The following is a 16,174-nucleotide window of genomic DNA, read 5'->3' on the forward strand; positions in this document are numbered from 1 at the left end:
AGATTTTGTTCTTCACAAGATTGTAAAAGTTACTTGTTACCATTTCTGTTATCTTCTAAACTTAGAACAAGAAAGTTTTCTATTATCTTTTACTGGATCCTTTTTAAAGAAAATATATGCTACCAAATCCAATAAAAAATAGTTTATGATTAAAGACTACTGGCTACACTATACCAGTATTTTATTATCAATAATAAAGTTTAAACTGTGCATAATATCACAAAGTTTGTAGAAGACAGAAATGATCTAACACAATGCCATACTCTACTAAAAATGCTGTTTAATACTATATAAGGGTACTCCAAAATATTCTTGGGAAAACAAAATTAAAAGATAATACAAATCTTTCCACCAACTTTTTGAAGTACCCTTGTATATTCTCTTACAATTATATTTTGTCCTAATTCACTCTTTGCACTTGTAGAACTGCAAACTGTTTTACAGCTGAAAAGAAAAAAGCCAAGAGCCACCTGAAGGAAAGAATGGCTTCCTACTTTATGTACAAGGACATCACCATCTTGTAAAATTCACTCCTAAAAAAATTCCACTCACGTGTTAAACTTAATGCCACTGGTAAATAGTTGTCATTCAGCAAAAGAAAAGCTTTTTATTCAGGACCTTAAATCCATTTGTAGTGGTCTCAGTTTTTCCAAAGTGTATTAACTTCTCTATGTTGTACACCTTATAGCTTGGAATCTTCTACAGATGCTACTGGGCATAACAGCATATAGATTTCAAGCATGAAACCAAATCTCAAAAGAGGTTTAAAAGCACTTGAATTTTCTTTCCCAGATAACCACAACATTTGTTCATTGTATTAATGACTAAGAGCAAAATTGCACCTAACAAGACTCTTATTATACTAAAAGTCAAGCTTATATTTAGAGATGCTGGCTTGCTGTACAGAGGGGTATTCTCATTCCCCACATGGAATAAAATTAGGTCCCCTGGAGAGCAGGATAATTTCCAGAAAGAAAGCACTGGATTATTTCTCTCTAATTTCACCCATTGGCTTTTTAACCAAGTTCACCCTTCCGCATTAAAATATTAAGTCTTTGTAAGTGTCTAAAGATAGAAAGGCCTTTACAGAGTTGAGAGTTTTCTGCAGGTGAGATTTTACATTTTGAATTCCCCCCTCTCAAATTACTTTACAAAAGGGATTAACTGCTCTCTTTATTCAATATGTTAAGATCAAGCTTGTGAAAAGAGTTCCCTAAGAATTTTCATACTTCTGGGTACGGAAGTCTATAAAGTTAATCTCTGAAACAACATATCAAGCTTACAGGTACAACGTTGAGGGACAAGTGCCAATTCAGCTCGTTTTACCTTCCATTTTCCCTTTTGAACTTTTGACACAATCATGATTATATCTGATTTACTCTAATAGAAAAGGGAGTGGGAGGGGGGAAAGTCCCTTCTCTACTATGATTAGCTAATAGTTTGGTAGATTATATGTAAAAAAAATTATATATAAAAAAATGTTTGTTTAAGAAAATTCTTTTAGTTTTCTTTTTTTTTTTTTTTCGTGACCGGCACTCAGCCAGTGAGTGCACCGGTCAGTCCTATATAGGATCCGAACCCGCGGCGGGAGCGTCGCCCCACTGCCAGCACAGCACTCTACCAAGTGCGCCACGGGCTCGGCCCCATCTTTTAGTTTTCTTAGGTAGCTATTATTTCTCTTTTTGTATGACTGCTTTAGAGTTTTGATAAAGTCACATCAAAATGTTCTTAAAATTATTTGCTCATTGCATGTGTAGTGAGTGATAAGTATGCCTGTTAAACTTCTTCCTGATCATTACAAGGACTTTCAATTCAACTTATTTAATCAAAATAAACAAATGAAAAACGCTAAGATTTTTTGTTCAAGCCAATGAACTATCACTGTTGATTACAAACTCTTGTGATTGGTCTCTTTCAACTGGTTTAACCCTTAGAAGATGTCTCAGGGAAGAAGAGGAAGGATTTTTTTTTCCTACAGCTATGGGATGACAACTATTACTTACCGAGCACCTATAAAGGGGCACGGTGCTACATAAGGTGAGTAATCATTATTCATAATGATGATTAAGATTTGGTCCTGGCCCTTATGTAGTTTATAATATACCAAGGAGGTAAGAAGATAAACACATAAAAAGTTGAATTTAAGTGGTTAAAAATACCACAAACTGTAAAGTTGAAGACAAAGAACAAGTTACGAACAAATATTTGCAACATAAAATAAAGGAGGAATTTCATTAAAATGTAAAGAACTGAGAAACCAATGAGAGAGAAAGATAAATAACCTACAAAACAGGCAGACACAGAAAAACCAGTGGCCAGGAATGTTCAACTTCACTCACACAAGAAGTTGCTAGTTAAAATAGTGATATTCCACAGGCTGGACAGTTAGTTCACTTGGTTAGAGCATGGTATTGATAACACGAAGGTAAAGGGTTCGGATCCATTTACCAGCCAACTGCCAAAAACATCCCCCACAAAACAGTAATATTCCATTTTCATTTTATCAGATAGGCAGGCATTAAATCTTAATACCTAGTACTGGTGAGGGGAGAGAGAGAGGGGCATTTTAAAAACCTAATAACGGTAGTGAAAACTGGTACATTTTGGTGGATCTATCACTCTCTTAAATGCATGTAACTTTTGAGCCAATAATTCCACTAGGAATTAATCTCACAAATATTTCCACAAATACAAAAAGATATCAGACCATAAAAGTTTACTTTAGGGGCCGGCCCGTGGCTCACTTGGGAGAGTGTGATGCTGATAACACCAAGGCCACGGGTTCGGATCCCTATATAGCGATGGCCGGTTAGCTCACTTGGGAGAGCGTGGTGCTGACAACACCAAGTCAAGGGTTAAGATCTCCTTACCGGTCATCATAAAAAAAAAAAAAAAGTTTACTTTAGCATTGTTTGTGTAATAACAAAAAACCCCACAAAAAACTAGAAACTTAATAAAACTGTTACAAACACATAATATTACATGGCTTTTACAAAATATAACAGCCACAGACTGATTAGAAAGACTGTCTAAGATGTGGTATGTACAAGAAGTTTCAGAACAGTACATAGAACATAATTTTTTTTGCATAATTTAAAAAGCATGAAGGAATTGACAATTGACTTGGCCAGGATTCTTTTAACACATGAAGCTAGCCATACTATAAGGACGACAGTTAAGAATGGTGAAAATAGTGTGAACAAAATGCAGAGAAGAAACAAGTACAGGGTATACTTAGTAGTTTTTGTATATTCTAAAGCACAGATGATGGGAAATAAAACTGAAAAGGTTAAACTGTGCCCTGAATGTCTGGTTAAGATACCTACCTGTGAGCACCAGGAATTAATAAACATCTTTGAATAGGAAAATAACTTTGAACAGAAAAATGGAACAGAGACATTACCACAGAAGTAGAAGTCTCAGAACTTGACAGATTAGCTGCATGTATGTTTAAGGGGAAGTATTAAGAACAGTTGGTTCTTAGATTTATCTGCCTGAAGTATATGTACAAGAGTCAGACTACTAAGGCAAATTATAGGAAAATTTCCTCAGAGGTTTTACTTTGGATGTCACTTAAAATGCTTTATATTTATCCAGAGAGAAACAGAGTGCTGAATTCTGAAATTAAAGTAAATCAGACTTAAATATAGTTATGTTACTTTAAGATGACTAAAACTTTTGAAATTCAAATGGCAAGATTTAGTATTCTCTCACCCTGATATTCATATTTTCCCCCTTAGCTGGTTAGCTCAGTTGATTAGAGCAATGCTTGGTACAAGGTCAAGGGTTCGGATCCCTGCACTGGCCAGCCACCAAAACTAAAACAAAGCAAACATATTTTCCCCCTAATCTTAAGAAAAGATGCCCAATACTAGGCTGAGTATAAAGTAAAAGCCACAATTTTCTTTCTCGCTGCTGTCCATTTTATTTCGTAATGGGTAGAAGTGTCAAACTCAATCATTTGTATGAAAAAATATTTATAGAAAATACAGGAAAATCGCTTCTCGGCCTTTTGGCTAAGATCAAGTGTAGAAAATACAGGAAACATTTTATTTGTGAGAAATAACAATATGTCAGCCAATACGGGCACAGTGATCAAAGACCGAAACAAGCAAAAGTCCATAATCAGCCAAGAACCGAAAACTAAGCCACAGCCTTCATCTATTTTTACAGGAATGTACAGTATTAGTAAATGGTGAAGGATGTGAGACTTGAGTAATCTAGTTCCACTTTAGACTTTTCAATTTCTTTCACGGAGTTACAAAAATTCTGCAAATCACGTTTCATTATACATCTGAAGCAAAGACAGAGGCTCAAATAAGCTGTACAGCTCTCATAGGCTCGATAAGAAACCTAGTATTAATAATAATTTAAAGGTATGACAAGGCTATGGCCAAACTAACATTTAAAAAGCAAAGAATTATAATTACCTGTATCTCAAAGAAGTTTAATTGGTTGCCTGAAATCCACACTATAAAATTATTTTATTCCACATTCAAAATATGCCTTTGGTAATTGTTATATGCCAAATACTAGTTAATCTGTCACCACTACTTAATACTGTTTCTTTGGAAAACTATAAAATGGATTGCCTATATTATCAACGGGGGGCAGAAGCTGAGAATACAAGAACATTCATATCTGGCACCAAAAGGAGCTTTTTAAAAGACACATCTAAGTATGAAATTCTTAAGTCAGAAAGTTAGAGTAAAAAAGTCAATCCAAAATTCCAATTCCATATCCTACTCCTCCCTATACCAGTGAAATCACAAAGATATCAGTGATTCTTTTGGTTATGCTTCAGAATTACCTCAGTGGCTTAAAAACAGAAGTATAACACAAATATAGAAAAATAACAAATACACTGAGGATACAGCTCAATGACTTTTCACATGGTAGTGAACCAGGGTAGTCTTTTTAAAGTCTTAAGGCCTTCCTCAGACAAACTAAATCAGTTTCTAGGGGAATGAACCCTTTAAAAAAAGTCCCCCAGATGATTAATATAGAATAGGTTTAGAAACTATTACCATATCATGTCTGACTTGTTCAAAAGACCATACAAGCAGCTAAGGTACTGCTTAGAGGGAAATTTATAGCTATAAATGTCTACATTAAAAAAGAAGAAAAATCTAAAACGAGTAACTTCTACTTTAAGAAATTAGAAAAAGAATAAAGTAAGCCCAAAACAAGTAGAAGAAAGGAAATAATAAAGATCAGAGCGGAAACAAATGAAAGAGACTAGAAAAACAATAGAGAAAATATAAATGAAAAGCATCAATGCTTTCAATTAAATGGAAAGCTTCAAAGTCAGTAGCCCTACTGATTATTTTCTCTTTCTTACCTTCAAATATCACAGACTTATTCAGTGTAAAAGTATATGCTTACTAATATTCTATATTAGCATAGTGGTTAAGAGCTCAGACTCTGTGTAGGTTCAAACCCCAGCAATGCCAGTTAACTATGTGACCCCAGCAAATTAATCTGTTTCTCAATTTGCTCATGTATAAACTGGGGATAACAATGTGAACACATATTGAAATAGATGGTTTAGAAGTTAAACCAACTTAGATGATTTCTTCTCTGCCACTTTGGAAGTCACACAAAGGATAATTATTTTGAAATAAATTAGATTTGTAACATTGGAAGGCCATGTTCTTGTAATACTGCTCATATAGCTATTGCAGTGATTAAATGAGGTAATACATATAAATATTCTTAGACTAGTGCCTGGTACACAAAAATTTCACAGTACTCTAAGTTATTTTTTGTATTTCTTACATTACTTCTTTTGTGTCTTTTTAAAACTTTTAAACTTAGCAAAAAGTTCTGATATAATAAACTCTCCCATACTTTAAGTAATTGTTATTGTTACATTTGCTTTGTAATTCTACAGTTACTTTTGCTGAACCATTTGAGAGTAAGTTGCAGACATCATAACCCTTTATTCCTAAGTACATCAGTGTGCATTATTCTCTTATATAATCACAGAACAAGGACCAAATACAGAACATTTAACATGATATACAGTCCATATTCATACTAGCTGTTCCAATAATAGTATCCTTTACAGTTTTTTAAAAGACAGAATCCTATCAATCAAGCACTGCCTCTGGTTGTCTCTGGTCACTTTCTATCTACAACAGTCCCCTGCTTTTTTGCCATTCATGATGTTGATAATTTTAAAGAGTCCAGGTCAGCAATTTGACCTACATTCTACATTTGGGTTTGTCTGTTTCCTTATGCCCGTTCCATGTTATGCACTTTTGGCAGAAATGTTCCTAATGGCAGGAATATTAATATCTTCTGAGGGCATCATATTAGAAGACACATGATGTCAGTTTGTCCCATTACTGGATCCCATGGTTAAGATTTTTCCAATATAGTTACCTTTTTTCCTCTTTATAATACCTTTTCTCTTACTCCTGAACCTACCCTTCATAATAAAATTTAGTGCCATTTAAAATTTCCCTGGCTAAGTTCAAAACTTACAAAACTGTCAGAGCACAGGTTGAATTCTGCTTCTTGGAGAACTCACATTTTTAGGTGAAATTATTTGCCTGACTTCAAACATTAGGAGAGACACCAGCTTATTGCAGGAAAGCCCCACTCTCTGCCAAATATAGTGTGAATATACAGATATGTAAGTACATTATGTTCACAATTTGTTGATTTAATAAACAGAATAAGAACAAGGTTTATATAGTCTACTTGGCTACAATGAAGTGACGGATATTTGTACTTGCCCTAGGAGAAATTCAGGGCAATTCTCAAGCTTCTGTGTATCCAGCCTTTTCATTTGCAAGATGAGAATGTATCTTGCTCAGCTCGTGAAAAGGTCATCACTAATTACAAGATCCTGGGACAATCTGAAAACTAGAAAAGAACAAAACTAGGAACCTCAAGAAAACTGTTCAATATTATTTTGTTGCTGTTTATTCATTCTAATAATATACCAGAGGCAAAACTCCAAAGAGATGAAACATCTGTATGCCTGATACTCTTAAACTGCTACTTATTTAAAAGAGAAACCAGCCATAAAAAGTATTACTAGTCACACAGGGTAAGATCATGAGGAATCCAAACAGACATTATATACTAAAGAACAGATTTTTGAAACCATGGCACAGAGGTCTAAAACAAGTGCTCCCTTCAAGTCTAAAAAGCACAGGAACCTGCCACATTACTGGTCTCCAAAAAGGTAGGTCTTATATACTTACATAGGCTGACCTATTAAAGTCAGCAGCTCACAGATACCCTATATGTAACCTGATTATCACTGATAGCCAAGCAGAAAACCAAGCCTCAAAATGTGATCACCTGAATATGGCTTAACAATAGACATTAGAAAAATGTTTACTAGGTGTTTCTAGTATTTCTTCAGATAGTGTCACGTGTACATTTGAAAAGAGACTGGCAACAACATCAAAAGTATACTCAATAGACCATACTCTATTCAACCAATCCTAAGAGATGTAAATGGATGCCCCACTACAGTTCTCATTAAACAGCTGCATTTCTCCAAATATCTACATCTAGAGATAAAGGATAAGCTGAGAAGTGCTTAAGCTATTACCTTGCCCTTCAGTACTTTTGATACTTGTTTTACCCAATCTGAAACAGCATGAATAACTGGAGATATGGTTTATAACCTAGATGAACTCTAAATATGGTTAGGGAGAAGTCATTTTAATGAAGAATAAGCTTTTCGTCTGGAGTACCTTTGAAATGCAGATTGTCACTAAGCCAAAGTATTTAGTTACTTTCTATTTTAAAAAAATAAGGACATAGCCTTCCAGTGATATAATTCCCAGTTACTTAAAAAGAAGTATCCTTTATGGTATCATTTCCAAAAAAGTAGAGAAGAAATTATCTAGACTAGTTAAGTGCATAAACCAAGAAATTCCATATTCTTTTCCTACTCTGTCCATATTCATTTGTGAATTAGCAACAAGACTCATTTGCGAGCTCACATAAAGTTCTCAATGAGCAACCTTTAATGGCATTGTGCAGTAATAATTCTACTGTAAAGAAAAATTCATTCATAACAGTTCATGAACATTTACATAATCCTTCAGGCTTATGCTGAAAGAAAACTGCCTATTAATAGCCTGAGACCTTTGTAGGACAATTGCATAAGTATAAAACAATCTTGCCAACTTGCCTAATCCTAAGAATCACACCCCTCAAATGCTACCACCTAGAGAATCTCTTTCAATTGGTCTAGAACTGAACATCAGTATTTTTAAGTGATGCTAAGGAGCAGGTAAGGTGGAGAACCACTGCCCTAGGCTTACCAAATTTGAAAGAGGGTAGGGGTCCAGAAATCTGTATGATCACCAAGTGATTCTAATCTAGCTGGAATGGATATGGGCAACAATACTTTACCTCTTTAAGGGTAGTGATTGGAACTAATACTATGAGGATACCAAACTGGGAATGAGATGCAAAGTCATTATAAATAAAACTATGATGTGGAAACCAGTGAAAGAATATTAGTTAAGAAGCTCTATTCACTAAGTATATTCTAAACTTCTACATATGCAGTATCAGGCAGCTATGGACTACAGGAATCTCAAAAAACATCCTTCTCAAGAGTTGTATTTATAGCATGAACTCAGGGAAAAATAAAGAGCAAAGCACTCTTCCAAGATTTATTACACATAGCAGTTATACACACACACAGAGAGAGAGAGAGAGAGAGAGAGAGAGATTGCGTGGTGGACTCATAAAAGGTATCCTTACAATTAAAAAAAATGGAACAATAATACACATTCATTTGTAGACATTTCATTTCAGTATATAGACTTTTAGGCTTTTATATATACAAACCTTATTTTTATTAAATATATTATTAATAGCATCTCACTAGGTATCATTAACATGCTTATATAGAGAGATCATCTAGGTGAGAGGCTATATAGTACAATGATTAAGTACACAGTTCTGGAACTAGACAATCTGGTATTTATCCCAACTCCTGCATTAACCAGCTATCTGACCTTGGACAAAATGCTGAAGATGAGAGCTAGATGAGGTCTTGAATTGACATACTTTCCTTAGGACAAACCCCTCAAGGTGACATTATGAGGCCAAAGGCTATGAATGTTAAGGCTTCAAACTGCCCTCCAGAGAGGACATTTTGCTATAGATGAGGAGAAACACTGTAATAGGCTATTACTTTGGTAGCTGTAGCGTATTGAATTATGTCCCCCTAAAACTCACTAAAGCTTGAATTGTGTCACCCAAGTTTTATGTATTAGAAACTTGGCCCCCACTGTGACAGTTAAGAGGGTGGAAAACCTATTATGGTAATTGAAAGTTGTAGCCTTGAAGAGGTGCTTAGATTGTAGGACCATGTCAGAGAATGGATTAAATATGGTGTTCAGGGGCATGTTTATGAGGGCTTTAAAAGGAGAGAAAGGAGAAGCTCTTTTGGCTCTCTCTCTGCTTCCACCATCTTGCAATGTGAGACCCCTGGGTCACTGTCGCCACCAACAGATGGACTTTGGACTTCGCAGCCTCAGAAACTGGAAGCTATAAATTTCATTTTCTTATAAATTGCCCAGTTCCGTGTATTTTGTTTTAAGCAACAGAAATGAACTAACACAGTAGCCTACAATAAACCATGCTTCTGAATATCTAAATATCTTTCTGTACCCTCTCCCACGTTGGCTTGGCCATGTGACTGCACTTCATCAATGGTACAGTAGTAAACATTTGTGTATTAGGGCCATGTCTTCTTGGACGTTTGTTCATAAAGGCATTCTCTCTTGGAACCCAGCCACCATTACTCTGTGAGAAGTCTAGCTATCCACATGAAGGGGAACTGAGGACTAGAAGCCAGTTCCAACCTGTTAGCCAGCCATAAGATTAAGTCATCTTGGAAATAAATCCTCCAACCCGAAACTGCCCCAGCAGATACCAAGTGGAACAGAGACAAGCTGTCCTTTCTAAGACCTGACCAAACAGCAGAATTGTTATGAAATGAATGTTTATTTGTTATTGTTTTAAGCCACCAACTTTTGGGGTTGTTTGTCACACAGCAACAAATCAACTGAATCAATAACCTGACTTTGGTAGAATAATGCTAAAAAAGAGGCAGATTATGACAGGATAGCATTTCATATATAAAAATTTGGTAACTCAAAAGTATATAGACTTGTTATTTGTTTTTAACTCTTTGTTATTTACTTCTTTTTGGCTTCCTTAATTGGCTCTTGACTGTGTTCTGAGTAGCTGAGTTTCCACCATAATCCAAAAGGGTTAGTTCATTCTGGATTATTCAGCAAGGGAAGTATTCATGCATAATTTAAGAACCTGATAAGATGAGCTGAAGTTTTTCTACTCTTTTTTTTTTTTTTTTTTTTTAAAGATGACTGGTAAGGGGATCTTAACCCTTGACTTGGTGTTGTCAGCACCACGCTCAGCCAGTGAGCGAACCGGCCATCCGTATATGGGATCCGAACCCGGGGCCTTGGTGTTATCAGCACCGCACTCTCCCGAGTGAGCCACGGGCCGGCCCAAGTTTTTCTACTCTAAACAAAAGCAAAGTTCAATCCCTATACTAGCCAGCTTCCAAAAAAAAAAAGGCAAATTTCTTTCTAAAATAAAAGTTGTACTTTAAAACTGAGTTACTCTCACTATAATAAATAACTTCATAAACCTCTAAGAATAGATAGTATGAAACAGTTTGCCACCTATATAATGAAAAACGAAGCTAAGCTGTTGATTCTAAGCATAAAATATTACCTGGAAAACTATTAAAAAAAAACAACACTAAAAAGGATGTTTAATGAGTCTCAATTCTCTAAGACATGAATGATACATACATTAATAGACTCTTTTCTAGTCAGTGATTAGCTATAATAAGAGCAACTAGACAATGATATTAAACACTATGCACATGCATACTTTAAATGTGCAGATTGACAGCAGTGCCATTACAATACTTTATTCCTTTCATAAAGCCCCACAAAGAGTAATTATTGTTCTATCAGCTTGACAGTACTCAAATCACTAATATAAAAATTTTTTTATTAGAAATGGAAGGCAACTCTTTGTCTAAGAATTCTCATAATAAGCCATGCCTAATAGCACAGGTGATAAGAAGAGCTGCAACTTGTCATCAAAGGTTTCAATACAGAAATAATTAGTTCAGCACAATTTAAAATATTTTCTGGTGAGTATACCCTCTTTAACTGTTATGAGTAATCAGTGTTTGAGGTGGGGCTAGAGAGCAGGGTATTCTGGTTCTTTCCCCCATAAGTTAAGTTCATTTCTGAGTACTCTATCTAGTCTCCTTTGTTCCCATCCTTCCCAGTCCTTGCCCTCTCCACTGAGTTATAACATTTGTAAGAAAAGTAAATCATTCTAGATTCTTCATCTCTAGTTCCTAAACCTAAACCTTACTGAGAAGTATGGTGAGGGCTGGCTGATTAGCTCAATTGGTTAGAGTGCAACCTTACGAGCACCAACGTCATGGGTTCGGATCCCTGGACTGGCCAGCCACCCAAAAAAAAAAAAAATAGTAGTATGGGATGTAAGATACTTTAAGTCATGACATTTATAAATATTAATTATGAAGTCACATAAGCTATTAAACTGATGTTAGAATGCTAAAAAATACATAGCATAAAAGGCATTAATTTGGGGTGGCCAGTTAGCTCACTTATAAGAGCATGATGCTGAGAACACTGCAAAAAAAAAAAGAGAGAGAGAGAAGGCATTGATTAAGAATTTTACATGAACACTGCACTATGAAAAATGCTAGGTAAATGGACATGGACCTTGTCTTAGCCAATTTTATAACACAGTTAAGGACTATAAGAAGATACAAAACCAGAGTGAGTGCCTCAATAAGGACAATGATAGATCAGGGTAAGGACAGAGAAATTAAGGATACTGAAACACCACTGGGAAATTTTCTGTTAGATAGTACATAATTTTGGAGGGGCTGGCCATTTAGCTCACTTGGGAGAGCATGGTGCTGAGAATACCAAGGTTAAGTGTTTGGGTCGCCATATGGGCCAGTTGCTCCCCTCTAACCCTCCCAAAAAGACATTACATAATCCTGGGAGTACGTTATGATAAAGACATGTATGTACAACCCTTTTAGGCTCAGAGGCTTCAAAGCTAACTAAGTAAACTTTTTATGGCTGCTTACACCATTACGTTTAAGGTTCAATGTTCATCTTTGTTGAAGAATAGTCTAAAATCTGTCTTTGTTCACCTAAAAAATTCAAGGTTATGTTCATTAAGGCTGTATCTTAGAGAGACACTTAATCAAGGTTCAAACAATTGTTATATCGCTTTTTATAGTGGACGTTCCTGACATGCTGCACTGTTGTGGGGAAAAAACGCAAGCAAATACCTATGAGTATAATTCAATATTTGCTTTGTAACATGACTATAGACTTAGCATAATAGGAGCTAATCACAAATTTGACACTATTTCTGATTGCTGAAGTAGTAGGGAACAGATGATTTAGTCAAGCAGATGTAGGTTCTAGTCCTCCTCTGGAACTCATTAACAGTCTGACCATGTCAAATTACTTCTCTAATCTGAGTTTTAGCATCTTTAAAATGAAGATGCTGCTACTTATCTCAATAATTAAATAGAAACTTCTACCACATCACATGTATTATCACTTATTAGATACTTAATGTTGGGCAAATACTATGCCTTATGCCTCATTTAATCCTCCAAAGTTTCATTTTATGACTGAAGAAATTCAAAGAGAGGAGTTAAGTAACTTGCTCAGGGTCACATGTCTACTAAAAGGTAGAGAGAGGATTCTCGCCCATGTTCAACTTCAAAGTCCATGCTCTTTAGTCACATTATGGTTACAGTACTGACACAAACCAGAAGTTAAATAAATAAGTTTTAAGGGACTGGCTGGTTAGCCCAGTTGGTTAGAACCGGTGTTATGACACCAAGGTTAAGGGTTCAGATGCCTGTACCAGGCAGCCTCCAAAAAAAAAAAAATCTTAAAAACTCTACTAAAATTGTATTTAATAAATATCTCAGCAACTACTATGTGCAAGAGGGCTTGGTAGTACTTGGTTATAAGGCTTTTAAAAACATTTAAACATTGCATTAAAAGTTCTTTTAAAAAAGTGCTTCTGAGTACCCATAAATTAACATTAAAAGCACAATAACATGAATAAGATCTTTACTCTTCAAAATATGGAATCTAAAAGAGAGGTATAAAATAAAAAGGTGAGGGTGGGAATTTCTGGAATGGTAGAGTGAGAAGCTCATCAAAAATTCAATGATAAAACTAAACAAACATGTCAGAACCATATCAGGACTATGGAAATTGGGTGACAACAAACTGAAAAGCAGTTCTTCAAGAAAAACTACTGAATCTCAGGTAAGAACAGTGGAAGTCTGTAGTGTTTAGCCTAGGGCTGCTACCATTATTACCTCAACCCCACCAGCTCCATCCTGTGAAAACAGCTCCATCACTGCTGGAGGGGACTCAATGGTTAGGAATAGAATACAGAGAAGCCCCTTATGCAGGAGGTATTGTTGAAAACAGTAGCGATCTTAGTGGCAAACAACTGGGAAAAGTCAATGTTGCAACAACCCAAGGCTGGGACAAGCTACAAACCAACAGACTTGTCACAAGTTTAGCAGGGAGATCCAGAGAATTACACAGCTATGGAAGGCCTTGATAAGCTCCTACTTATACCTGGTGATGTGAAAGGCTGTGTGTGTGTGTATGCACAAAGGTGTGCACAAGCTCAGGAAAGCCTGGACGGGGCCCTAGTTATCTGTCCATTGCTGAATGTGAGACCTTTCACAGATACAAGAACCATGGATATGAGAAGACCTGGCACAAAGTAAAAGTTGGGGCAAACCTGTAAACTGCCTGAACTTTGAGTTCATTCCCCTATATACAGATCCACTGGCAAAAGGTAGAAGCATTACTGGCTCAAGGCATTTATGCACAATCTCTGACCAGTCACTGACTGACCAATAAGCTAAAACGAGTCAGGGTTGACCCCCTAGGAAGCTAGGCTTAACAACAACAACAACACACCCCAAAACTGAATGGAGATATCAGCAGCTTTGCACTACAGACATAGGTGTAGGCAAGTCCCTAAAAAAATAAATAGCAACAACAATCCCCTTTACGGGAGCGGAGAGAGGTGATCTAACACAGAGTCTGCATATTATCTGAAATGCTCAATTTAACAAAAAAGTATGAGCAAAGAAAGAGGATAGTGTGACCCATATACAGGAGAGAAAAAAAGTCTGTAGAAACTGTTTCTGAGAAGGCTCACCTGTTGGGCTTCACAGACAAGGATTTCAAAGCAGCTATCATAAATACATTCAAAGAACTAAAGGAAAACAAGCTTAAAGAACTTTTAAAAAGCACGATGACAACGATTCAATGAATAATTTCAACAAAAAGAGATTATAAAGAACCACCAAATTGCAATTCTGGAGTCAAAAAGTATAATAACAAATTAAAAATTCACTAAAAAATTCACTCAATAGCAGATTTGAGTTGGTAGACAAAAGAGTCAGCAGACATGAAGATAGATTTAAAAAACCATCCATTCTGAAGAACAGAGAGAAAAATGAAGAGTAAACAGAGCCTCAGAGACCTGTGGGACACCATCAAGCCAATCAACACACATGTAATGGGAGTTCCACAATGACAGAAACAATAAATACTGGATGAAAACTTCCCAAATTTGACTAAAACCTCTAATCTACATATCCAAGAAGTTCAATGAACTCCAAGCAGGATAAACAAAAAGTGATCCACACTTAACAAACATCAGGGTCAAACTGTTAAAAGCCAAAGACAAGCAAAATCTTGAAGTAGGAAGAGAAACATGACTGACATCGAGGGTACCCACAGTAAGATTAACAGCTGACTTCTCACCAGAAACAATGAAACAATGGAGACCAGGAAGCAGTGGCATATTCAGAGTACTAAAAGAAAAGAAAAAAATCAACAAAGAATTCCATATCAGTGTGGTAAGGAGGATTCTAAGACGATCCCTAATATTCCCACTCCTTAGTATACACAACTTCCCTTGAGTGTGGATGAGGCCTATGAATAAGATGAATGTCACTTCTATGATAAGGTTACATTATATGGCAAAGGTGAAAAGATTTTGCATTTAAAGTCCCTAATAAATTTGAATTTGATTTCACCAAAAAGGGAGATTTTTGTGGGTGGCCTTGACTTAATCATATGATGCCCTTAAAAGAGAGCTTTAGTTTTTCCTGAAATCAAAGAGATTTTCCACTGGCTTGAAGAGGAAGGCTACTATTAGTTCTACAACTGCAAGGAAAATTAATTCTGCCAACAACTATGTAAGCCTGGAAGAAAACCCTGAGTCTCAGATAAAACCAGTCTTGGCCAACCCCCTTGGTCATAGGCATTGTGAGACCCTAAGCAAAGGACCCAGCTAAGCCATAGCCAGACTTCTGACTTACAGAAACTGGTGAGATCATATCTGGTGGTGTTTAAGGTACTATATTTACAGTACTTTTCATGCGGCAATAGAAAACTAATACATACAACAAAACTATCCTTCAAAAATAAAGATTAAATAAGACATTCCCAGATGAACAAAGACTGTGAAAATTCATGGTTAGGAGACCTGCCCTATAAGAAATACTAAAGAAAGCCTTTAGACTGAAAAGAAATGATACCAGATGGTAACTGGAATCCACATGAAGAAACAAAGTGCAGCAGTAAAGGTAATTACATAGGTAAATATATTTTTTTCTCTTTTCTTCTCTTAGCTGATTAAGAAGACAAGTGCATCAAACAATTATAAAACTGTATTACTGACCTTATAACATACAAAGATATAATATACACGATAGTAATAGCACAAAAGAGAGGGGAGATAGAGGTACAATGGAGCAAAATTCTGTATTTTACTAGAATTAAGTTAGCATTAATCTAAAGGACATTGTGAAAAGCTGAGGCATACTATAATTCTTAGATTAACCACTGATAATAATAATTTTTTTTTAAGTAAAATAAAAAACACCCAGGAATTAAAATGGTACATTAGAAAATACCTATTCAACACAAAAGACAGTAATGGAGGATCACAGAAACAAAAACATAAGACACAGAGAAAACAAATACCAAAATGAAACATGCAATCCCAACCATACCAATAATTTCACTATATG

The 16,174-nt window shown here is 35.7% G+C and overlaps 1 protein-coding gene across 1 annotated transcript in view; it reads right to left on the bottom strand.

The window, feature by feature from the left end:
- The window catches only part of SNX3 (sorting nexin 3), a 39,889-nt gene that overhangs the window by 8,760 nt on the left and 14,955 nt on the right, over nt 1–16,174 (bottom strand). The gene's annotated exons all lie outside the window — the stretch shown is intronic.

This window comes from Cynocephalus volans, chromosome 5 (assembly GCF_027409185.1).
Source record: "Cynocephalus volans isolate mCynVol1 chromosome 5, mCynVol1.pri, whole genome shotgun sequence".
NCBI lineage: Eukaryota > Metazoa > Chordata > Mammalia > Dermoptera > Cynocephalidae > Cynocephalus > Cynocephalus volans.